At 41.6% G+C, this 24,552-nt stretch overlaps 1 long non-coding RNA gene across 9 annotated transcripts in view; it reads left to right on the top strand.

Moving 5' to 3' along the window:
* The window catches only part of LOC127486866 (uncharacterized), a 192,354-nt gene that overhangs the window by 73,257 nt on the left and 94,545 nt on the right, over positions 1-24,552 (top strand). For 7 of the 9 annotated variants that reach the window (XR_011388571.1, XR_011388573.1, XR_011388572.1 and 4 more), the window contains one exon: positions 24,226-24,309. This is a non-coding gene — a long non-coding RNA (uncharacterized lncRNA). Of the gene's footprint in view, positions 1-24,225; positions 24,390-24,552 lie in introns of all 9 variants that reach the window. The other 2 variants (XR_011388568.1, XR_011388569.1) reach the window with 1 other exon arrangement.

The raw sequence follows: 24,552 nt of genomic DNA, 5'->3' as shown, positions 1-24,552 counted from the left end.
TAATCCAGGACTCCTACATGGGTGGTAGGGACCTAAGCACTTGAGTGATTATCTGCTGCCTTTCAGGTGCACATTTGCATGAAACTTGAATTGGAAGTGGAGCTAGAACTCTTACCCAAGCAGGCCAGTATGTAAGGTAGACATATTAAGTGGTGTCTTCATTGCTACACCAAACACCTACTCCACAAATTTATTTTTTGCTTGAGTTGTGGGTTTTCATATTCTCTTCACCAGTTTGGTTAAGGTGGGAAAATTTCAGAGTATTATATATTTTCATAGAATAGGAAATACAATAAAATATGTATTTGGGGTAACAAATATCTTGATATAATAGATAACACTCTAAGGTTAACTGGATGGATGCAATCCTTGGGCATATGAACAATTTTCCTACAGAAGATGTATGAGGTATGGCTTCTAGAAGAATACTGTGCATTCTGATAACATGAATAATCTCTTCGTAAGTTACAAAATACATTAATTTTTTAAAAAGGCATTGAGATAACCATGTGCTCAGAGCTATGCTGAGCATTATGGGTACATGATGGAGACATAATTTAAATCAAGGTAGCATTCTGGTTGGGGAAACAAGACTTCAGTATGGGCATTTATATGATGATACACGATAATAAGTCGAGGGAGATTATCAGGTAGTGTTAGCAAAAGTGGATTGTGAACTCAGAGTGGGGTACAGTCATTTAGTAAGAAGAGTCAGAGATGCCTGCATGAAAAAGTTGACACCACCTCAGGGTTTTTTCTTTCTTTTCAACTTTTATTTAATGAACATAAATTTCCAAAGTACAACTTTTGAATTATAGTAGCTTTCCCCTTCCATAACCTCCCTCCCACCCGCAACCATCCCATCTCCCACTCCCTCTCCTGTCCCATTCTTCATCATGATTCATTTTCAATTATCTTTATATCTAGAAAATCAACTTATGTGGGGAGCAACCCGGACTGGACTGAGTTACTGGAATTAAGACTTATTCTATGCATCTGCTCTCCCACAATATGGCGCTGAGAAGGGAGAAACAGCTTCTACGCAGCTGCCTCCAGTTCAACCAATAAACTGTAGGACCTGCTCCTGATTGGAGGAGAGCAGCGTACTCGGCTTGTGGGTAACAGAGTTGGGATTGGCGGAAGAGGACTATAAAGGAGGAGAGAGACAACATGCACCAGGAACATCTAGGAGGAACATCTATCTGAAGGAACACCTGTGCAGCCCCCGAGAGAGCCGGCTGGCGGTGTGCCGCTCCCCCGCGGAAGTGGGGAAAGTGGCTAGGGGGAACCGCCCTTCCAGGGAGGTGGAAGGGACGGTAGCCAACCCGGGAAGAACCAGCAGCAAACCTGGGGAGGGCCGAGCAGACAAAAGAACAGCGCAGGGTCCTGAGTCGTTCCTCCACGAAGACGGGGAGCGACAAACTTAGTATATACTAAGTAAAGATTTCAACAGACTGCACCCACACAGACACACAAAGTATAGAGTACTGTTTGGGTAGTGGTTTCACTGTGAATTCGCATAGTACAACACATTAACGGCAGGGATCCTACATGGGGAGTAGGTGCACCGTGACTCCCATTGTTGATTTAACAATTGACATACTTATTTATTATGTCAGTAATCACCCAAGGCTCTTGTCATGAGCTGCCAAGGCTATGGAATCCTCTTGAGTTCACCAACTCTGATCTTATTTAGACAAGGCCATATTCAAAGTGGAAGTTCTCTCCTCCCTTCAGAGAAAGTTACCTCCTTCTTTGATGGCCTATTCTTTCCACTGGGATCTCACTCACAGAGATCTTTCATTTAGGTCATTTTTTTTTCCCCAGAGTGTCTTGGCTTTCCATGCCTGAAATACTCTCATGGGCTTTTCAGCCGGATCTGTGTGCCTTAAGGGCTGATTCTGAGGCCAGAGTGCTGTTTAGGGCTTTTGCCATTCTATGAGTCTGCTGTGTATCCTTCCCATGTTGGGTCATTCTCTGCTTTTTAATTCTTTCAATTATTTGCAGACACTGGTGTTATTTATGTAATCCCTTTGACACTTAATCCTATCTTTTTGATCAATTATGAACTTAAACTGATCACTTTAACAAGTAAGATGACATTGGTACATGCCACCTTGATGGGATTGAATTGGAATCCCCTGGCATGTTTCTAGCTGTACCATTAGGGGTAAGTCTGGAAAGCACCTCAGGGTTTTAATGGCAGGGAATATCTAAGAAGACAAAGGACAAAGAAAGGGGAAACTTGACTGGGAACTATAGTCAGAGTGGAGTGCATAGTCAAATATGATTCTTTTATTTTCAGCATTAAATCAAAGGTGCACAGGTGGGAATCTGGCACAGCAGTAAAGACTTGGGGCACTGGCATCACATATTGGAGTACCTGGATTCTATTCCAAACTCTGCTCCTAATTCCAACTTCATGCTGATGTGCACCCTGGAAGGCAGCAGGTGATGACTCAAGCATTCGGATTCCTAGTGCTCTCTTGGATTGAGTTCCTGGCTGCCAGCTTCAGCCAGCTTCAGTCCTGGTCTTTGTGGTCATCTGGGGAGTGAACCAGTGATTGGGAGATTTGTCCATTTCTACTTCCAAATAAATTAATAAATACCTTTAAAAATGAGCTAAATACTTTTAAAAATCAAGTGATTTGGATGTGATTAGGCAGAACCATTCTGTGGTGGTGGTGTTGGCGCTACTGAAAAGGAGAAAGATTTACTAAACCAGGCCATAACTCAGGACAAAAAAGACTGATGATGGATAATGGAAGGGAACTTCCATTTTACCTAGAAGTTCCACAGAGAAGCATTTAGAACTTCAAAATGAAGTACAGCAAGGTTACTCAAGGAACCTTTCCTGTACTCTGATGAGGGGGTTAACTATCTTTAAGCACCTCTATGATGCTTCTTCCTACTCTGTAATAGTAATATAGGGAACAATCATTTAAAATAATCACTAGCATTTATTGAGTGCTTATTATGTGCCAGTCATTGTTGTAAAGACTTTAAAAGTATTATTTTAATTATTTCTCATAACAAGCATGTACAATAGGAATTATTTTTATCCTAACTTTATAGTAAACTGAAGTACAATGAGAATAATAATTTGATAAATAGCTCCATAGCATTCTAAAGATAAATTCCAGATTCCATAGACTTCTGCTTCAGGTTGTCCATTACCTGGCCCCAAACGCCTTTTCAAAATTAGGACTCACAGGAACTGGTGCTGTGGCGCAGTGGGTTAACGCCCTGTCCTGAAGTTCCGGCATCCCATATGGGCGCCAGTTCAAGACCTGACTGCTCCACTTCCAATCCAGCTCTCTGCTATGGCCTGGGAAAGCAGTAGAAGAGGGCCCAAGTCCTTGGGCCCCTGCACCTACATGGGAGACCTGGAAGAAGCTCCTGGCTCCTGGCTTCAGATCGGCACAGCTCTGGCCATTGCCGCCAACTGGGGAGTTAACTAGTGTATGGAAGACCTCTCTCTCTCTCTCTCTCTTTCTCTCTCTACATATATATAGATAGATATAGATATATATATATATAGATATAGATATAGATATATATCTGCCTCTCACCTCTCTGTGTAACTCTGACTTTCAATTAAATAAATAAATCTTTAAAAAAAAATAGGACTCACTCCTGACTGACAATAGTACTCCAATATGTGATGCCAGTGTCCCAAGTCTTTACTGCTGTGCTGGACTCCCACCTGTGCACCTTTAGTTAAATGCTGAAAATAAAAGGATAGTAGACAAAGTGTGTTTGGATATTCTTGTCGCTACCTGCTCTGTTATTCTACTTTATAGCTTTCTTTACTTAATCATTCCTTTATGTCCTCCATTTCACTGAAAACAAAAACATACAAACAAACAAAACCTCATAAATTAAAATGCATCATGAAAAGATATGGGTAAAGAATTAGAGATCCCTGGGCTTTGCACCATGTGCCTTTGCTACCCTCTGATGTCTCCATTCCTTGGGCTCTGCTGATGTGTTGTTAGGTGTGGTGACAGACTCTGGGCACAAGGAAATCAAAGAGAAATACCCGCATTCCATCTGTCTTCCATCCACTGTCTTATTGAGATAAATGGAGAACAGGGAGGAAATGAGAGGGGGGAGAACAAAAGAAGAACATGACTGTGGGTATGAGACAGGAAAGTGGGAATAGTGTTGTTCACAGGGAGCACACTCAATATCAGGTCAGGCTGCAGACAGTTCTGCAGAGCTTCCTGTGTGGTCCCTGAAGCAAGCACAGAGGGAAAAATCACATTGTGAATTGATGCCATCATGAAAATAATATATCACATTCCTCCTGAGACTTAAAATGAATTTACAGTAAAGGCAATGAGAATAATTCAACCAACCAGTGATAGAGGAAAATGAATTTTCATAGCAGTGCCAATATTTTAAAAAATGTATTTTTGCTCAAAGTAGATTACTGGTTGATTTTAGTATCTTTCTCCTGGTAATGCTGGCCACTTATGATTGCAAGCTATTATCTTTAAGAGTCTGAGATAGATTATACAAAGGGTTATATATTACTTATGTTCTGTAAGCTCTTTCTACTTTAAGAAAAAAATTATTGTTAATTTTTAAAGATTTATTTATTTAATTGAAAGTCAGAGTTACACACACACACACAGAGAGAGAGAGAGAGAGAGAGAGAGAGAGATCTTCCATCTGCTGGTTCACTCCCCAGATGACTGCAATAGCTGAAGCTGAACTGATCAGAATCCATGATCCAGGAGCTTCTTCTGGGTCTCCCACATGGATGCAGGTGCCCAAGGATTTGCACCATCTTTTACTGCTTTCCCAGGCCATAGCAGAGAGCTGGATCGAAAGTAGAGTAGCCGGGACTGGAACCAGCACCCACATGGGATGCTGGCACTGCAGGTGGCAGTTGTACCCGCTACACCACAGTGCCTGCCCCAAATTATTGTTAATTTTTAAAAATTGTTTTGCTCTTCAAGGCAGCTATTCTGACTTTACCACAGTGCTGTTTATTAGAAAGCATGTTATGTTGCAAGAAGAAACAACAACCTGAATCATAAAAGTTACAATAACAAGTATTACCTATTAGTTTAAAACAGTAGTTGAAATGCTATTGAGTGCTTGCCTTTAATCCATTGTGTAAAAACTGATTTTTTTAAAAAGATAAATTAGTAGCCGGCGCCGCGGCTCACTAGGCTAATCCTCCGCCTAGCGGCGCCGGCACACCGGGTTCTAGTCCCGGTCGGGGCGCCGGATTCTGTCCCGGTTGCCCCTCTTCCAGGCCAGCTCTCTGCTGTGGCCAGGGAGTGCAGTGGAGGATGGCCCAGGTGCTTGGGCCCTGCACCCCATGGGAGACCAGGAAAAGCACCTGGCTCCTGGCTCCTGCCATCGGATCAGCGCGGTGCGCCGGCTGCAGCGCGCCGGCCGCGGCGGCCATTGGAGGGTGAACCAACGGCAAAGGAAGACCTTTCTCTCTGTCTCTCTCTCTCTCACTGTCCACTCTGCCTGTCAAAAAAAAAAAAAAAAAAAAAAAAAGATAAATTAGTTTTGTTGAGTTGGAATTAACTTGGGGGGGGGGGGTGGTCCAGCGCTGTGGTGCACCAGGTTAAAGCCCTGACCTGAAGCGCCGGCATCCATATGGGTGCTGGTTCTAGTCCTGGCTGCTCCTCCTCTTCTTCTTCTTTTTTTTTTTTTTTTTTTTTTTTTTTTTTTTGACAGGCAGAGTGGACAGTGAGAGAGAGAGACAGAGAGAAAGGTCTTCCTTTGCCGTTGGTTCACCCTCCAATGGCCGCCACGGCCGGCGCGCTGCGGCCGGCACACCGCGCTGATCCGATGGCAGGAGCCAGGAGCCAGGAGCCAGGTGCTTTTCTTGGTCTCCCATGGGGTGCAGGGCCCAAGCACCTGAGCCATCCTCCACTGCACTCCCTGGCCACAGCAGAGAGCTGGCCTGGAAGAGGGGCAACCGGGACAGAATCCGGCGCCCCAACCAGGACTAGAACCCGGTGTGCCAGCACTGCAAGGCGGAGGATTAGCCTAGTGAGCCGCGGCGCTGGCCCTGATCCAGATCTCTGTTGTGGAAGAAGCTCCTGGTTCCTGGCTTCAGATTTGTGCAGTTCCAGCCATTGCTGCCATCTGGGGAGTGAACCAGCAGATGGAAGACTTCTCTCTCTCTGTCTCTACCTCTCTCTGTGTAACTCTGCCTTTCAAATAAATAAAAATAAATCTTTTAAAAAAAGCAATTAACTTGAGGGAAAAAGATGAAAATTAGAGTTTAAGATGATTCCTATTGTTTCCAGTTTTAGGGCCCTGTGGTCCTCCTCTATCAGACCATATAGACTAAATCCTGCCTAAATGTTGGTGTCTTATCCATCTTGAAAGCACTTCCTTTAACCAAATCAACTCCATGTCAGTGAACTCAAATGTACATCAGTGTTTACAACTCATTGGATTCAGAGGACCCTAGCTTTTTACACTGAACATAATCTATTCTCTTAGATAAAGAATAAAACAGTTCAAATCACATTTCTGTTGTTTGACAACATGATAGAATAGAACATGTGGATTTTGGGGGTGGATGTCATACAATCATAGTCTAACCTTTCCTAGATATTTTCACTCATCATAAAATAATGACTATTTAAGTAGAATACAGTGAGGATTAATGAAACAATGTGTCTTCAATGCCAAACATGGCAGCTGGCAGACACTGGGTAACAACCAGTGGTGCATTGCAGCTGACCCTTGCAAGCTGATGGATAAACTAGAAAAATTGAGAGCTAATTATTAAACACAGTGATTATTAAAAATTAAGCTACGGGACCAGCATTGTGGCATGCCTATGAAACTGGCATCCCCAATGGGTATCAGTTCCTGTCCCAGCTGCTCCAGTTCCTATCCAGCTCCCTGCTAATGAACTGGGAAAAGCAATGGAAGATCGCCCAATTGTGTGGACCCCTGCTACTCATGCAGGAGATGCAGATGCAACTCATGGCTTCTGGCTTCAGCCTGGCTCAGCCCTGGCCATTATGGCCAGGTGGGGAGTGAACTAATGGATGCAAGACCTCTCTCTCTCAGTATCTCCCTCTTAATCTATAACTCTGGCTTTCAAATAAATAAATCTTTAAAAAATTAAATTGTAATGATTTACAATTAAGTAAATTGTATTAAAACCAATTTAATAAATAGTAAAAATACACTTCCTAATGATTTTATTGCTAATATCTACAGTATAAAGTTATTCATATCTATGGTATCTGTATGATGGAAATATCATATAGTGGTGTTTCACTGATTATTTCTTCCCAGTCCTTCATTCAGTGATCACATTGTGTCATCCTCAGAGCATGGGGGGAGTGTTTATACTAGAGATATTAACAATTTCTCCAAATTAGGATACTCTGTGTATCCCCTTCCCAAGAGAGCAACATTCATCGATACACCACTGTCTTTTTTGAGGTAACAAAACTATTAATTTTCCTCCCTTTAAGGTATGTAAAGTATCTAGCTGAGTGCCAGGCATATAGAATGTGCTCTTGAATGGGTGTCAACTGATTGGACACTTAGAAGTGGAAGGGCTTTAGAAATAACCTCATTCAATTTCGTTGGTGACTCGGAGAGGTAAAATGGCCTGCCTGAGGTCATTTGGCTAATTAGAGACAACCCCATGATTCAAAGTCCAATGTCTGATCTTGATTGTTGCTTTCCTTAACTTTCTTCAAAACCAGAGTAGTCAGCTCTGCTTGGTGGCTCTGGAACCAATTGGGAATTAGTAAGGAGGGACTCGGGGGATTTGCATGGCATTTGAAGTTCAGCCTATGTCATGCTTGGTCCATGCCCAGCTCTTATCTGCACTCCAGCTCTGGCCAGTCATCTTGAACCTTATTCTGGCACCTCAGTCTCTTCCTTTAATGCCTGGAATCTCGGCCAAAAGAATCTCCCTTGTTCCTCTTCTGGGGTAAGTGTCTTGGGCCCCTCAGCCTCTGCAGTTAGGACTCTGCCTTGTCCTTCCCGATAAACAGTCCTCTGTGGGGACCCTTGTTGGGAGTTGTCACCAGCAGGATGGATCGCAGGCTTTCTCCTACCTCTGGATCCACTGATAGTACAGTCTTACATCACTGACGTCAGACTTTCAGAGTCCCCAGATTGAGGACGCTATAGGACCATGACCACAACATTGCCGCCCATAAGCTACTACCTCCCCCATTTGACCTGTTGGGCTTCTTCCTCCCAATTCCTGCTCCTGTGAGCAAGTCTGATTCTGCGTCAACCTCTTTCCTTGTGTGGTGGGTTAACCAAGGAAGATCTTGTCACAAAACATGAAAAAATAAAATAGGGGAATCATCACTATCAGGAATACAAACATATAGTGAAATTTCTATAAAATGTAGTACTGGCTCCCTGGAGACACAGGACATGGTTCACTCTAGACCTGGGATAGGGAGAATGCAATATGATCCCGGAACATCTTGAAATTTTATTTAATGGGGAAACACCAGAGGTTTTTCCTTTAAGATCAGGCATAGGGGCGTTCTTCTATTTTCTTAGTTCATGTGGGCTGTTATAACAAAATGCCATAGTGGGTGGCTATAAACAGAAGTTTGTTTTTCAAAGTTCTGAAGGCTGGGAAATCCAAGATCCAGGTCCCAGCATGTTCAACGTCTGGTGAGATCCTACTTCTTTGTTAACAGGCAGTGCCTTCTTACTGTGCCCTGCCATGACAGATGGGGCAAAGGATCTTTTTTATTCTTTTCTAAAGATTCATTTACTCATTTGAAAGGCAGAGCTACAGAGAGGCAGAGGCAGAGAGAGAGAGAGAGAGGTCTTCCATCTGCTGGTTCACTCCCCAGATGACTGCAATGGCAGGAGCTGCAACGATCCGAAGCCAGGAGCCAGGAGCTTCCTCTGGGTCTCCCATATGCGGATACAGAGCCCCAAAGACTTGGGCCATCTTTTACTGCTCTCCCAGGCCACAGCAGAGAGCTGGATCAGAAGTACAGAAGCCAGAACTCGAACAAGCAGCTACATGGGATGCTGGCACTGCAGGCGGGGGCCTTACCCACCATGCCACAGCGCCAGCCCCAAAGGGTCTTTTTTTCTAAGGGTACTAATCCCATTCATGAGGGTCCTCCCCTCATGATCAAATGACTGCCCAACGGCCTCTATGTTGTAATATAATCACATTGGGGATTAGATTTCTTATATGAATTTTGGCAGTACATGAACATTTAGTCTACTGCAGGTACCAACCCTATTAAAGCCATATGGGCCACATGCTCCACACATTATTCAAGAGCAGCTGTTGGAAAACTAAGGCCCACCACCAAATTCAGTGTCATCCACCTTTTCCCCCCATAATGTCTAATTGCAATGCAGCAATGCCCACTTGTTTCCTTTATTGTCCATGGCTGCTTTAGGGTAAAGTTGAGTAGTTGCAATAAAGATTATTTGGTCCACAGAGCCTAATATTTCCTATTGGGCCCATTATAGAAAAAATGTGCTGATACTTGTTCTAGAGTGCTGAAAGTGAATAAAAACTTCTTAACGCCTTATACCATTGAAATATAAGCCAAATGAAGACACCAAAAAGAAAGAAAACCACTATCACTTATGAATATTGGTAAAAAATACTAGATAGCATATTAGCCAAGGAAATATTTCCCTAAAACCATTTCATTGACTTTTTTGAGATGAAATCTATTAATGTGGCTCAGTGCCACACATGCCTGTGATGTCATTGGTGATAGTGTTTATTTTTTTCATTGGAGGTCCCTGTCTTTAGTTCTGAGGACACCAACACAAACTATAATTAATACCCTCAAGATGTTTACAGTTGACTGGAGAAATAGACATGCAAATTTACTCAAATATGGTAGTGTTTATCTGAGTATAGTTGGGGGTCTTGGAAGAATTATTAGGCCAAGGGTTCAGGAAAGGCAGCTCTTTGAGGGGTAGCTCCTTGAACTGTACACCATCATTTTGCCCCATTAAACCTGCCACATATCTATTTGTGTACAAGTAGGAATCTTGTATTTTGCACTGTCTTGTTTCTTGTGTCTAGAAGTCAGTTTGATCTCAGCTGCTTGAAGGTATGTGTCTTGTACACTATTGTGTTCCAAATGTTCAGCATTGCATCTGGCAAGCAGCTCCTTGAGATTGGGCACATTGCATAGTGCACTTCATGTTCCTGGTGTCCAGCACTGGGCCTGGTGCAAGGCAGTAATTGGAATTATTCTCAGTTGAGACTTAAAGGGTCAACTAATATTAATTAGGACAATAGGGGATAAAGGTTAAAGAAATAGCCCCAAAAAAGGCATGCTTGTAATTGTTTAGACTCGTATTTATATTTTTATTCATATCGCCTACTTTTTTATTCTTCTTCCTTATTTGATCATTCCTGGCAACTGGATCATAGAAACTCACTGCTGAGAACCTGGTGAGGCTTCTGTTTCCTTCTGGGGACCCCTTGCTTAGGACTGCAGTCCTACTCACAGTAGAACGCACATCTTGCTAATTTTCAGTCAGATGAAGCACAAGCAACTTCTTGGAAATGATTTGTTCTGTTCAAGAGGTAACAGAACAAGCAGCAGCTCACTTTAACTTTCAAAACCACACCCCACCTCCGCCGCCATTCTACCTAGAGAGAGATTTTTGTTATTTCATGGCTTTCTGATGAAAGATGTCACGGGTGGGAAAATCTTCAGCAACCCTGAAAGTGTCAGAAACTTTCAAAGAGGAAGGAGAACATGCTTTGAAAGCTGAGTTAAAACTCTTCTCTCTTTTGAATGCCCTTCACAGCCTCAGGTCTGGTCTTTTCAATTTGGCTTTTGAAGTTCTCTTATCTTTCAAGCTTAATTCCTCTTGGAGTGTGACCAACTTACGAGAGAAGCTACATTTTTCAAAAGGAATATTGAAACTGGAGCATTTCTCTGGGAATATGGATTAACGTTCGTCCAATTTTTCTTGTTTGACTTACTAGGTTCAAAAGCACATCCTCCTGCAGACCTGTTTATTCTATACTTTGTTTCTCAATTGACTTGTCAAGGGTGAGCAAAGTGAATATTTAAAAGGGCACCTCGTCCATTCCAGAGATCCCATTGTCAGTGAGTTTAGATCCAGATATATGAGTTCATTAACTGACAGGGGTCAAGGGGCCCACTACATTTCCTGATGTTCTGGTTATATTTACAAAATGATGTATGTCAAAACATGTGGTACGTTTCAGAGTTTCTCAGGGACAGCAGTTTAAATTCATTTGGAGGTAATGCCACTAGTCTCTAAATTTGGCTTCTTTGTCAGTGTGAGGCTTGGAATAAGTGGCCCTCTTTGCATGTCCTGTGATGGGCCCTGCAGTGAATACCTGTATCTGATAATCAATGTTTGGTAGTTTCTGATTGTTATTGTGCATCAAAGCTATTTTTAGGCTAATAACAGACTTTCAAGAGTACTCATATTATTTCAATAAATAATAAATAAATAGGTTTTCTCATTCACATTTCTTGTTATTTACCATGATATAATGTGTAAGTCTAGGCTTTATAAGGGATAGGAAGGTCTAGATGATCTGATTTTCATCCTAAAATTGCTTTGAACAAAGAAGAAATAATTTTCATGATCAGGCTATATTAATTAAAGCAAAATGGCCAATACTTACATATTAGAATAGTGGCTCCTAATCCACCATGTAAATCATAATTACCCTGGGTGGCCATGCTACTCCCCAGACCAATTAAATCTAGATCTCTGGAGATGGGACTGAGATATCAACTTTTCACCCCACAGGTGATTCTCATGTGCAGCTTGAGTCGAGAATCACTATTTTAAGGCTGCTTTATCTTTTGAGGGTTGTAAAAGAATTCACTCTTAATCAGACAACATAAGGCTTCCACTTCCTAATTCTTTGTGAACTAAGTAAACTGTTGTATTTTGAGTATGTATAAACTATTTTTTTACCTGATAGTCTCTTCTTCAAAAGTAATAAGGGAAGCTAAGAAGGCCAAGTACGTTCAGTTTTCACACTTAATTCTAATAATTAAAAGGATACTTATGATACAGCAGAGTTTTCATCTATGGGCCAAGGTGCCTGAGAGTTGTGACTAGGTTAGAGACGTGCTAAGATAAGCTGCTATTTTCACAGAATAAATTGATGCTCTGGAAGCAGCTAGACAGAATCCAAGTAGCCAAGGAGTCTCTAGGGACAGTAATAATACTTTGATATGTCCTTCAGGTTGCTAAACAAACATTATCCCATGTATGTGTACTGTGGCATTAAAAGGCATGAGAAGCTCTGATCCTGCCTTTGTGTTGTAAACCATGATTGTAATGGATTCCACCTGGCACTTTCAGGAAATGAATAAATCTTTCCTTCCTCTTCTGTGTCTTTCTTCATCATTAACTGCCACAAAACAACAATTCTTGCTGAGAGTAATCCTAACAAGAAGAATAACTGGGTTCCATGGGGTGTTGAGGAGCTGAATCCTGGGATCCGGTCTTAGCTTCCTATTTAGGTTACTGAACCTTTCTGCAACCTGTTTTTATTCTCTGTCACTTGAGGGGTAGAAACTGACATAAACATTTGAGTGCCTGCCAGGATTACCTGCGAGATACTGAAATAAGCAGTTCAATGAGTAGACATTATCTTTATTATCGATCGTGACTTGATGGATGTAGCTCTATTGATTTAGGTGGGATATTGAGGCCAATAATTGTTCATGTATTCACAGCTGTTGCCTCTTCATTTGGTGAAATTTCAAAAATCATTCATGCATTAAAATATGTTCCTAAAAGATTTGCCCATGTGTATATGATGTAACCAATCAAGTGAAATGCAATTATCAACTAAACTCAGAATGAATGATTTTAATTTGCAGTGGATCATCCACTGTCTATTTCACTTTTATGGACACAGCTTTATTCAAATACTTGGCTTTAATAGCTCTTTAATTAATATCTAATAATGATTTCTAAATTTTAACTGAAAAGTGATCCCTGTTAAATATAACAGTAGGAATAAGAGAGGGAGGAGATGTACAATTTGGGACATGCTCAATCGGACTTGCCCCAAATGGTGGAGTTAGAATCGTGTCAGGGGATCCCAATACAATCTCATCAAGGTGGCATGTACCAATGCCATCTCACTAGTCAAAGTGATCAATTTCAGTTCACGATTGATCACACTGATAGGTCTAAGAGTCAAAGGGATCACACAAACAAGACTAGTGTCTGCTAATACTAACTGATAGAATCAGAAAGGGAGAGAACGATCCATGATGGGAAGCGAGAAACACAGCAGACCCATAGAATGGCAGATGTCCTAAATAGCACTCTGGCCTCAGAATCAGCCCTCAAGGCATTCAGATCTGGCTGAAGAGCCCATGAGAGTATTTTAGGCATGGAAAGCCAAGACACCCTGGAAAAAAAAAAACACCTAAATGAACGATCTCTGTGAGTGAGATCCCAGTGGAAAGAATGGGGTCATCAAAGAAGGAGGTACCTTTCTCTGAAGGGAGGAGAGAACTTCCACTTTGACTATGACCCTGTCGGAATAAGATCGAAGTCGGCAAACTCAAAAGGCTTCCATAGCCTTGGCAAGTCATGACTAGAGCCTGGGGAGATTACTGATGCCACAAACAAGAGTGTCAATTTGTTAAGTCAACAACAGGAGTCACTGTGTACTTACTCTTCATGTGGGATCTGTCCTTAGTGTGTTGTCCAATGTGAAGTAATGCTATAACTAGTACTGAAACAGTATTCTACACTTTGTGTTTCTGTGTGGGTGCAAACTGATGAAATCTTTACTTAATATATGCTAAACTGATCTTCTGTATATAAAGATAATTGAAAATGAATCTTGGGCCAGCGCTGCAGCTCAATAGGCTAATCCTACACCTAGCAGCGCCAGCACACCAGGTTCTAGTCCCGGTCGGGGCGCCAGATTCTTTCCCAGTTGCCCCTCTTCCAGGCCAGCTCTCTGCTGTGGCCCGGGAAGGCAGTGGAGGATGGCCCAAGTGCTTGGGCCCTGCACCCTATAGGAGACCAGGAAAAGCACCTGGCTCCTGCCTTCGGATCAGCGCGGTGCGCCGGCCGCAGCGCGCCAGCCATGGCGGCCATTGGAGGGTGAACCAATGGCAAAAGGAAGACCTTTCTCTCTGTCTCTCTCTGTCACTATCCACTCTGCCTGCCAAAAAAAAAAGGGGGGGGGGGTGGAGCCAAGATGGCGGAATAGTGAGGGCGCGCACCGATAGTCCGGGAAAAGATAGTTTAATAAAAGTGGAGTTACGGTAGCTTCAGGAAAAGGATCAGGAAAAAATTGCAGAGGAAACTCTTCTGGATCTAGTGGATGTGACTTGGAGGACCTACGGGGAGAGCAAGGTCGCCCACCGCATGGAAGCCAAGCTGCGGGAGCTGCGGGAGCTGCGGGAGCTGAGCTGCAGAGTCTGTGCTCCAGCTCTGGAAGGGGAGGTGAGACAAAGACCTCGGTAACCGGAGACATTGGCGGGGAAAGGCAGAAAGAGCCTGCAGAGAACAAGGCCTGAAACCGCACTGGGGAAAGTTCACCAGGCTGACTGGAGGAGAGAAAAAATTGAATAAATAAAGGGAACCGGCCCGGACATTAGCCTCTCTCTCCACTCACCTTACAAAGCTGGGCAAGACAAAGGGCAGGCGCCATTTTACATATCTAAAGCAGTGCGTGCCATTTTGCTTATGTAAAGTGGGTGCCCCTCATTAGCCAAGCAGAAAAACCTGACTCTGGTGGGGAGAAATAACAGGAGGTTAACACCTAGTGAAAGTGTGGAGCTAACCAACCGAGACTATGAAAAACTGAGGTTAAAAAAACTCAGTAACCTGGGGCAACCTGGTGAGAGACTGCAGAGAAATTTGAGACCACACTGAGGGCTGCATAAACTCTTTGTGTGGTCCCAGTGCTAAGCAGATGAATACCCACAGGGGCCAGATTTCATACATCAACTACCCTCAATTCCACTCAGCTGTGTGGAATTACTTCCCAACTGAGTCAAAAAAAAAAAAAAAAGAGAGAGAGAAAGAGAGAGAACGCGAGCGAACAAAAGAACAATCTGGGTGAATCACCTTTGGCACTCCCTTAACCCTGAAGAACCAAACAGAGCTCTCTGGCCACACCCATCACAGCCTCTAAGGATCCATCAAAAGCAGACAGTCCACTTAATCTAGAGTCACAGTATAACGAGAAAAAACACCACACCAAAGAAACCAAAGAATATCTCCAATATGCCAAACAACAAATGCAAAAACCGAGGTAACAAGAACAAGGAAGACACTATGACACCCCCAAATGAAATAGACACCCCAATTCAAGATTATGAAGATGATGAGATAGAAGAAATGCAAGAAGCAGATCTCAAAAAATTGATAAGAACATTAAGAAGTTCTCTAAAACAAATTCTCGAACTACAGAAATCCTTAATGGACAAGACAGAAAAATCTCTCTCGTGAAAATGAAATATTAAGGAGGGATCAAAATGAAATGAAACAACTAGTAGAACATGAAACTGTGATAGTGACGAGAAATCATAATGAAATGAAGAATTCAATAGATTAAATGACAAACACATTAGAGAGCCTTACAAACAGAATGGGTGAAGCAGAAGAGAGAATATCGGACTTAGAAGACAGAGAACAGGAAAGGATACAGTCAGACCAAAGAAAAGAAGAGGAAAGCATTTACATTTTTCTCAGCAGTACATGGAACCTTCTCTAGGATTGACCACAAAATAGGCCATAAAGCAAGTCTCAGCAAATTCAAAAGAATTAGAATCATACCATGCAGCTTCTCAGAACATAAAGGAATGAAGTTGGAAATTAGCAACTCAGGAATCCCTAGAGCATATGCCAACACATGGAGATTGAACAACATGCTCCTGAATGAACAATGGGTCATAGAAGAAATTAAAAGAGAAATCAAAATTTTTCTGGAAGTAAATGAGGATAACAGCACAACATACCAAAACTTATGGGACGCAGCAAAAGCAGTGTTAAGAGGAAAGTTTATATCAATAGGTGCCTACATCAAGAAATTGGAAAGGCACCAAATAGATGAACTTTCACTGCATCTCAAGGATCTAGCAAATCTGCAGCAAACCAGACCCAAATCTAGTAGGAGAAGAGAAATAATTAAAATCAGAGAAGAAATCAACAGGATTGAATCCAAAAATAATTACAAAAAATCAGCCAAATGAGGAGCTGGTTTTTTGAAAAAATAAACAAATTGACACCCCATTAGCCCAACAAACTAAGAAAAGAAGAGAAAAGACCCAAATCAATAAAATCAGAGATGAAAAAAGAAACGTAACAACAGACACCACAGAAATAAAAAGAATCATCAGAAATTACTACAAGGACTTGTATGCCAGCAAACAGGGAAACCTATCAGAAATGGATAGATTCCTGGACACATGCAACCTACCTAAATTGAATCAGGAAGACATAGAAAACCTAAACAGACCCATAACTGAAAGAGAAATTGAAACAGTAATAAAGGCCCTCCCAACAAAGAAAAGCCCAGGACCAGATGGATTCACTGCTGAATTCTACCAGACATTTAAAGAAGAACTAACTCCAATTATTCTAAAACTATTCAGAAAAATAGAAAAAGATGGAATCCTCCCAAATTCTTTCTATGAAGCCAGCATCACCTTAATTCCTAAGCCGGAAAAAGATGCAGCATTGAAAGAGAATTACAGACCAATATCCCTGATGAACATAGATGAAAAAAATCCTCAATAAAATTCTGGCCAATAGAATGCAACAACACATCAGAAAGATCATCCACCCAGACCAAGTGGGATTTATCCCTGGTATGCAGGGATGGTTCAATGTGCACAAAACAATCAATGTGATACACCACATTAACAGACTGCAGAAGAAAAACCATATGATTATCTCAATAGACACCGAGAAAGCATTTGATAAAATACAACACCCTTTCATGATGAAAAGTCTAAGCAAACTGGGTTTGGAAGGAACATTCCTCAACACAATCAAAGCAATCTATGAAAAACCCACGGCCAACATCCTATTGAATGGGGAAAAGTTGGAAGCATTTCCACTGAATTTTGGTACCAGACAGGGATGCCCACTCTCACCACTGCTGTTCAATATAGTTCTGGAAGTTCTAGCCAGAGCTATTAGGCAAGAAAAAGAAATTAAAGGGATACGAATTGGGAAGGAAGAACTCAAACTATCCCTCTTTGCAGATGACATGATTCTTTACTTAGGGGACCCAAAGAACTCTACTAAGAGACTATTGAAACTCATAGAAGAGTTTGGCAAAGTAGCAGGATATAAAATCAGTGCACAAAAATCAACAGCCTTTGTATACACAGGCAACGCCACAGCTGAGAACAAACTTCTAAGATCAATCCCATTCACAATAGCTACAAAAACAATCAAATACCTTGGAATAAACTTAACCAAGGACGTTAAAGATCTCTACAATGAAAATTACAAAACCTTAAAGAAAGAAATAGAAGAGGATACCAAAAAATGGAAAAATCTTCCATGCTCATGGATTGGAAGAATCAACATCATCAAAATATCCATTATCCCAAAAGCCATTTATGCATTCAATGCAATACCAATCAAGATACCGAAGAACTTCTTCTCGGATGTGGAAAAAATGATGCTGAAATTCATATGGAGACACAGGAGACCTCGGATAGCTAAAGCAATCTTGTACAACAAAAACAACGCCGGAGGCATCACAATACCAGATTTCAGGACATACTACGGGGCAGTTGTAATCAAAACAGCATAGTACTGGTACAGAAACAGATGGATAGACCAATGGAACAGAATAGAAACACCAGAAATCAATCCAAACATCTACAGCCAACTTATATGTGATCAAGGATCCAAAACCAATCCCTGGAGTAAGGACAGTCTATTCAATAAATGGTGCTGGGAAAATTGGATTTCCACATGCAGAATCATGAAGCAAGACCCCTACCTTTCACCTTACACAAAAATCCACTCAACATGGATTAAAGACTTAAATCTACGATCTGACACCATCAAATTATTAGAGAGCATTGGAAAAACCCTGCAAGATGTAGGTACTGGCAAAGACTTCTTGGAAAAGACCCAAGAAGCATAGGCAGTCAAAGTCCAAATTAACATTTGGGATTGCATCAAATTGAGAAGTTTCTGTACTGTAAAAGGAACAGTCAGGAAAGTGAAGAGGCAACCCACAGAATGGGAAAAATATTTGCAAACTATGCAACAGATAAAGGGTTGATATCCAGAATCTACAAAGTGATCAAGAAACTCCACAACATCCAAACATACAACCCACTTAAGAGATGGGCCAAGGACCTCAATAGACATTTTTCGTTTTTTTTTTTTTTTTTTTTTTTTTTTTTGACAGGCAGAGTGGACAATGAGAGAGAGAGACAGACAGAAAGGTCTTCCTTTTGCCGTTGGTTCACCCTCCAATGGCCGCCGCGGCCGGCGCGCTGCGGCCGGCGCACCGCGCTGATCTGATGGCAGGAGCCAGGAGCCAGGTGCTTTTCCTGGTCTCCCATGGGGTGCTGGGCCCAAGGACCTGGGCCATCCTCCACTGCACTCCCTGGTCACAGCAGAGAGCTGGCCTGGAAGAGGGGCAACCGGGACAGAATCCGGCGCCCCAACCGGGACTAGAACCCGGTGTGCCGGCGCCACTAGGTGGAGGATTAGCCTAGTGAGCCGCGGCGCCGGCCATCAATAGACATTTTTCAAAAGAGCAAATCCAAAAGGCCAACAGACACATGAAAAAATGTTCAAGATCACTAGCAATCAGGGAAATGCAAATCAATACCACAATGAGGTTTCACCTCACCCCGGTTAGAATGGCTCACATTCAGAAATCTACAAGCTATAGATGCTGGAGAGGATGTGGGGAAAAAGGGACACTAACCCACTGTTGGTGGGAATGCAAACTGGTTAAGCCACTATGGAAGTCAGTCTGGAGATTCCTCAGAAACCTGAATATAACCCTACCATTCAACCCAGCCATCCCACTCCTTGGAATTTACCCAAAGGAAATTAAATTGGCAAACAAACAAGCTGTCTGCACATTAATGTTTATTGCAGCTCAATTCACAATAACTAAGACCTGGAATCAACCCAAATGCCCATCAACAGTAGACTGGATAAAGAAATTATGGGACATGTACTCTATAGAATACTATACAGCAGTCAAAATCAATGAAACCCGGTCATTTGCTTCAAGATGGAGGAATCTGGAAAACATCATGCTGAGTGAATTTAGCCAGTCCCAAAGGGGCAAATATCATATGGTCTCCCTGATTGGCGACAACTAACTGAGCACCAAAGGGGAAACTTGTTGAAGTGAAATGGACACTATGAGAAACAGTGACTTGATCAGCTCTTGTCCTGACTGTTGATGTACAATGTAATACTTTATCCATTTTAGTATTCTTTTTGTTCTAGTACTATTGGTTGAACTCTGTAATTAACACACAATTATTCTTAGGTGTTTAAATTTTAACTGAAAAGTGATCCCTGTCAGGAATTTGGAAAACATTATGCTGAGTGCAATAAGCCAGTCCCAAAGGGACAGATATCATATGTTCTCCCTGATCAGTGACAACTAACTGAGCACCAAAAAGGAAACCTGTTAAAGTGAAATGAACACTATGAGAAACGGTGACTTGATCAGCCCTTGCCGTGACTGTTGATGAATAACTTAATACGTTATCCCTCTTAGTATTTTTTTTTGTTTGTTCTACTTAATACTTTTGGTTGAATACTGTAATCAATACACAGATTCTTAAGTGTTGAAACTTAACTGAAAAATGATCACTGTTACATATAAGAGTGGGAATAAGAGAGGGAAGAGATGTGCAATTCAGGACATGCTCAAGCTGACTTACCCCAAATGGTAGAGTTAGAAACATATCAGGGGATTCCAATTCAATCCCATCAAGGTGGCATGTACCAATGCCATCTCACTAGTCCCAGTGATCAATTTCTGTTCACAATTGACCATAATGATAGGACTAAGAGCCAAAGGAAGCACATAAAAAGAATAGTGTCTGCAAATACTAGCTGATAGAATAAAAAAGGGAGAGAATGATCCAACATGGGAAGTGAGATACACAGCAGACCCATAGAATGGCAGATGTCCTAAACAGCACTCTGGCCTCAGAATCAGCCCTTAAGGCATTCGGATCTGGCTGAAAAGCCCATGAAAATATTACAGGCATGATAAGCCAAAACACTCTGGGAAAAAAAAAAAACCTAAATGAAAGATCTCCGTGAGTGAGATCCCAGTGAAAAGAACAGGTCATCAAAGAAGGAGGTACCTTTCTCTGAAGGGAGGAGAGAGCATCCACTTTGACTATGACCTTATCTAAATATGATCAGAGTCAGTGAACTCAAAAGGCTTCCACAGCCTTGGCAACTCATGACAAGAGCCTAGGGTGATTACTGATGCCATAAACAAGAGTGTCAATTTGTTAAGTCAACAACAGGAGTCACTGTGCATTTGCTCCTCATGTAGGATCTCTGTCGTTAATGTGCTGTACATTGTGATTTAATGTTATAACTAGTACTCAAACAGTATTTTTCACTTTGTGTTTCTATGTGGGTGCAAACTGTTGAAATCTTTACTTAATATATGCTAAACTGATAAAGAGAATTGAAAATGAATCTTGATGTGAATGGAAGGGGGGAGGGAGAGGGAAAGGGGAGGGATGCGGGTGGGAGGGAAGTTATGGGTGCTGGGGAGCCATTGTATTCCATAAGCTGTACTTTGGAAATTTATATTCATTAAATCAAAGTTAAAAAAAAAAACAAGAACAAAAATGAATTCTAGTTTCCATACGATTAGTATACTAAGATGTTCCCTGTTACTAACTCAAAGCCCAAACACTGAATATTAAGAACATTGAATATTGGTTTAATATGGTGAAAGTGACAATTTGTTTATTGTTTTCATCACTGTTCTTGAAATTTGCAACTTTGATACATGCTTAATTAGGGGCAAAACTTGTGTTTCAATGGGAGAAAATTTAGGGATTCATGATATTGAGGTGCAAGGGACAAGGGCTGTTACAGAAATAGGAATTGATATCTGCTTTCCCTAAACAGCACTCTGGCCTCACAATCAGCCCTTAAGGTATTCAGATCTGACAAAATCCCATGAGAGTTTCTTGAAAGCCAAGACACTGTGGCAAAAAAAAAACACAAAAAAACAAAAAAACAAAAAACAAAAACAAAAAAAAACAACAAAACAAAACAAAACAAAACAAAACCTAAATGAAAGATCTCTGTGAGATCCCAGAGGAAAGATTGAGCCATCAAAGAAGGAGGCAACTTTCTCTGAAGGGAGGAGAGAACTTCCACTCTGACTATGGCCTTGACTAAATAAGGTCAGTTGTGAACTCAAGAGGCTTCCATAGCCTTGGCAGCTCATGACAAGAGCCTTGGGTGATTACTGACGTCATAAATAAGTGTGTCAAAGAGGGAGGTGCCTTTCTCTGAAGGGAGGAGAGAACCTCCACTTTGACTATGACCGTGTCTAAACAAGATAAGAGTCGGAGAACTCAAGGGGCTTCCATAGCCTTGGAAACTCATAACTGGTGCATAGGGAGATTACTGATGCCATAAACAGGAGTGTCAATTGGTAAAGTCAACAACAGGAGTCACTGTGCACTTACTCCTCATGTAGGATCTCTGTCCTTAACGTGCTGTACACTGAGGCTTAATGCTATAACGAGTACTCAAACAGTATATTTCACTTTGTGTTTCTATGGGGGTGCAAACGACTGAAATCTTTGCTTAATGTACACTAAACTGATCTTCTGTAAAAAAAAAAAAAAAAAAAAAAAAAGAAAGAAATTATCAATTCCCAACTTGACTCTCACTGGGATTAAACATGACAATAGGTCTGATCTGATTTCATCATCATTTAAAAAAAATCATCTATTATTTTTCACTTTATGTTTCTGTATGGGAGCAAACTGTTGAAATACTTACTTAAGGTATACTAAGCTGATCTTCTGTATATTAAGATAATCGAAAATGAATCTTGATGTGAATGGAAGGGGAGAGGGAGTGGGAAAGGGGAGGGTTGTGGGTGGGAGGGACGGTATGGGGGGGGAAGCCATTGTAACACATGAGTCGTACTTTGGAAATTTATATTCATTAAATAAAAGATAAAAAAAAACAAACAACAAAAAAAAATAAATAAGTGTGTCAATTGTTAAATCAACAACAGCAGTCACTGTACACTTGCTCCCCATGTAAGATCTCTGTCCTTAATGTGTTGTACTATGTGAATTAATGGTAAAACTACTACTCAAATAGTACTCTATACTTTGTGTTTCTGTGTGGGTGCAAACTGTTGATATCTTAACTCAGTATATACTAAGTTGATCATCTGTATATAAAGATAATTGAAAATGAATCTTGATGAACAATGGGATGGGAGAGGGAGTGGGAGATGGGACGGTCGCGGGTGGGAAGGAGGTTATGGAGGGAGAAGCTGCTATAATCCAAAAGTTGTACTTTTGAAATTAATATTTATTAAATAAAAGTTTTTAAAAAAGAATTGATATCTGCTGCCTCAACATTGTATATTAAAAGGTAGAATGAATAAAATGCCTTGAACTATCACAATGGTGCCTGACATGAGAGGGTCTTTGAGGAGTAGAGTTTGAAGCTGGCCCTTGGTCCTTAACATTCATATCTTGCAATGTGTTAAAAGTACAATTGGGATTTGGGAGATCCACACAATCCTGCACTGTTTCTACTGCTGTGACATGTTTGGCTGTCTGATGAGTTTGCCACCAAAGGCCTATTTTTGAAAATTATTTATTTGAAAGGCAGGTTTAGAGAGAGAGAGAGAGAGAGAGAGGGATCTTCCATCCGTTTACTTCCCAAATGGTTGCAGTGGCTGGGGGTTGTTACAGCTGAAGCCAGAAGCCAAGAGCTTCTTCTAGGTCTCCCACATGGGTGTAGGGGCTCAAATACTTGGGCCATCTTCTACTGCTTTTCCAGGCACATTAGCAGGGAGCTGGACCAGAGGTAGAGCAGCTGGGACACAAACCCGTGTCCGTATGGGTGCCATTTTCACAGGCGAAGGCTTAACACACTGTTCTACAGGTAGCCCCTAAAGATCTATTTACATACAGGTTCTTAAGACTCTTCTGGCAGACAGCCGTTTTTTGATTCCCTCCCTCCTCCCTTTTTTCCTCTCTCTCTCTCTCTTTCTCTCTCAAGATTTATTTATTTGAAAGGCAAAGTGACAGAGACAGAGGGAGAGAAAGAGATCTTTCATCCACTGGTTCACTCCTAAAATAACTGCAACAGCCATGACTGGTCCAAGCCAAAGCCAGGAAGGAGCCTGGAACTCTATGCTGTCTCCCATGTGGGTGGCACGGACCCAACCTCTTGGGCCATCTTCCAGTGTTTTCCCAGACACTTTTTATTATTTTTTTGACAGGCAGAGTTAGACAGTGAGAGAGACAGAGAGAAAGGTCTTCCTTCCGTTGGTTACTCCCCAAAAGGCCGCTACGGTTGGTGCGGTGCACCGATTCGAAGCCAGGAGCCAGGTGCTTCCTCCTGGTCTCCCATGTGGGTGCAGGGCCCAAAGACCTGGGCCATCCTCCACTGCCTTCCTGGGCCATAGCAGAGAGCTGGACAACTGGGACAGAACCGGTGCCCCAACCAGGACTAGAACCCGGGTTTGCTGGTGCTGCGGGCAGAGGATTAGCCTAGTGAGCCATAGCGCCAGCCTCCCAGACACTTTGACAGGGAACTGGATATGAAGCAAAGCATCCAGGATTCAAACCAGTGATGTGATATGGGATGCTGGCATTACAAATGGCAGCTTAGAAATAGGCAGATAAGTTTAAACCAGTAATAAAACTCTTGTGATCACAATGAGTAATTCATTTATACAATCCATAAATATTTATTGAATACCTGTTTGAGCTCCTGAATTTAATATTTTGTCTATTACCTAGATTTGTCCTTCACTCCAATCTGGTCCCATGGGGACAGTGGATTTTGAACATAGGGATGGAAAGAAATGCTTTGTTGCTATCTCTGTAGGATGGCTTTGGTACTTTTAAGTTTAATATGAAGAGAGAAAGGATTACCTCTCTCTTTCTCTCTCATAGGTCCTTAAACACAATAGATGCAGATTATCATCCCACTTTGCTCTTAAATTAAGTTTTTAAAATTTAATTTTCCTTTCAGAGAAACCTGATCCAGTTCCAATGTGGAGGACTTAGGAGGACTTAGGATGGCCAAGAAGAAAAGTAACATGATAATCACAAAAGGGTGAACTACTGAGAACTTTTTGCACACACATGAACATACATGCTCACATGTCTATATGAACAAGCATACAATAGTTGCATGTATGATGCTTTTTATGCAAGTGTCTTCAATATCTTTGGATTAGAAAACACATTTTTTTATCACTGAAACTTCTCATACTTTATGTAGCAACGCTTCAGACAAACTGTGTTCTTTTGTAAAAATATTTGTTTTAAGAGAGGTCAATGTGCCTTTGGAATAGTA

Source organism: Oryctolagus cuniculus, chromosome 5 (genome assembly GCF_964237555.1).
Source record: "Oryctolagus cuniculus chromosome 5, mOryCun1.1, whole genome shotgun sequence".
NCBI lineage: Eukaryota > Metazoa > Chordata > Mammalia > Lagomorpha > Leporidae > Oryctolagus > Oryctolagus cuniculus.
The sequence above is the reverse complement of the archived record's forward strand: the minus strand, read 5'-3'. Positions and strand labels throughout refer to the sequence as shown.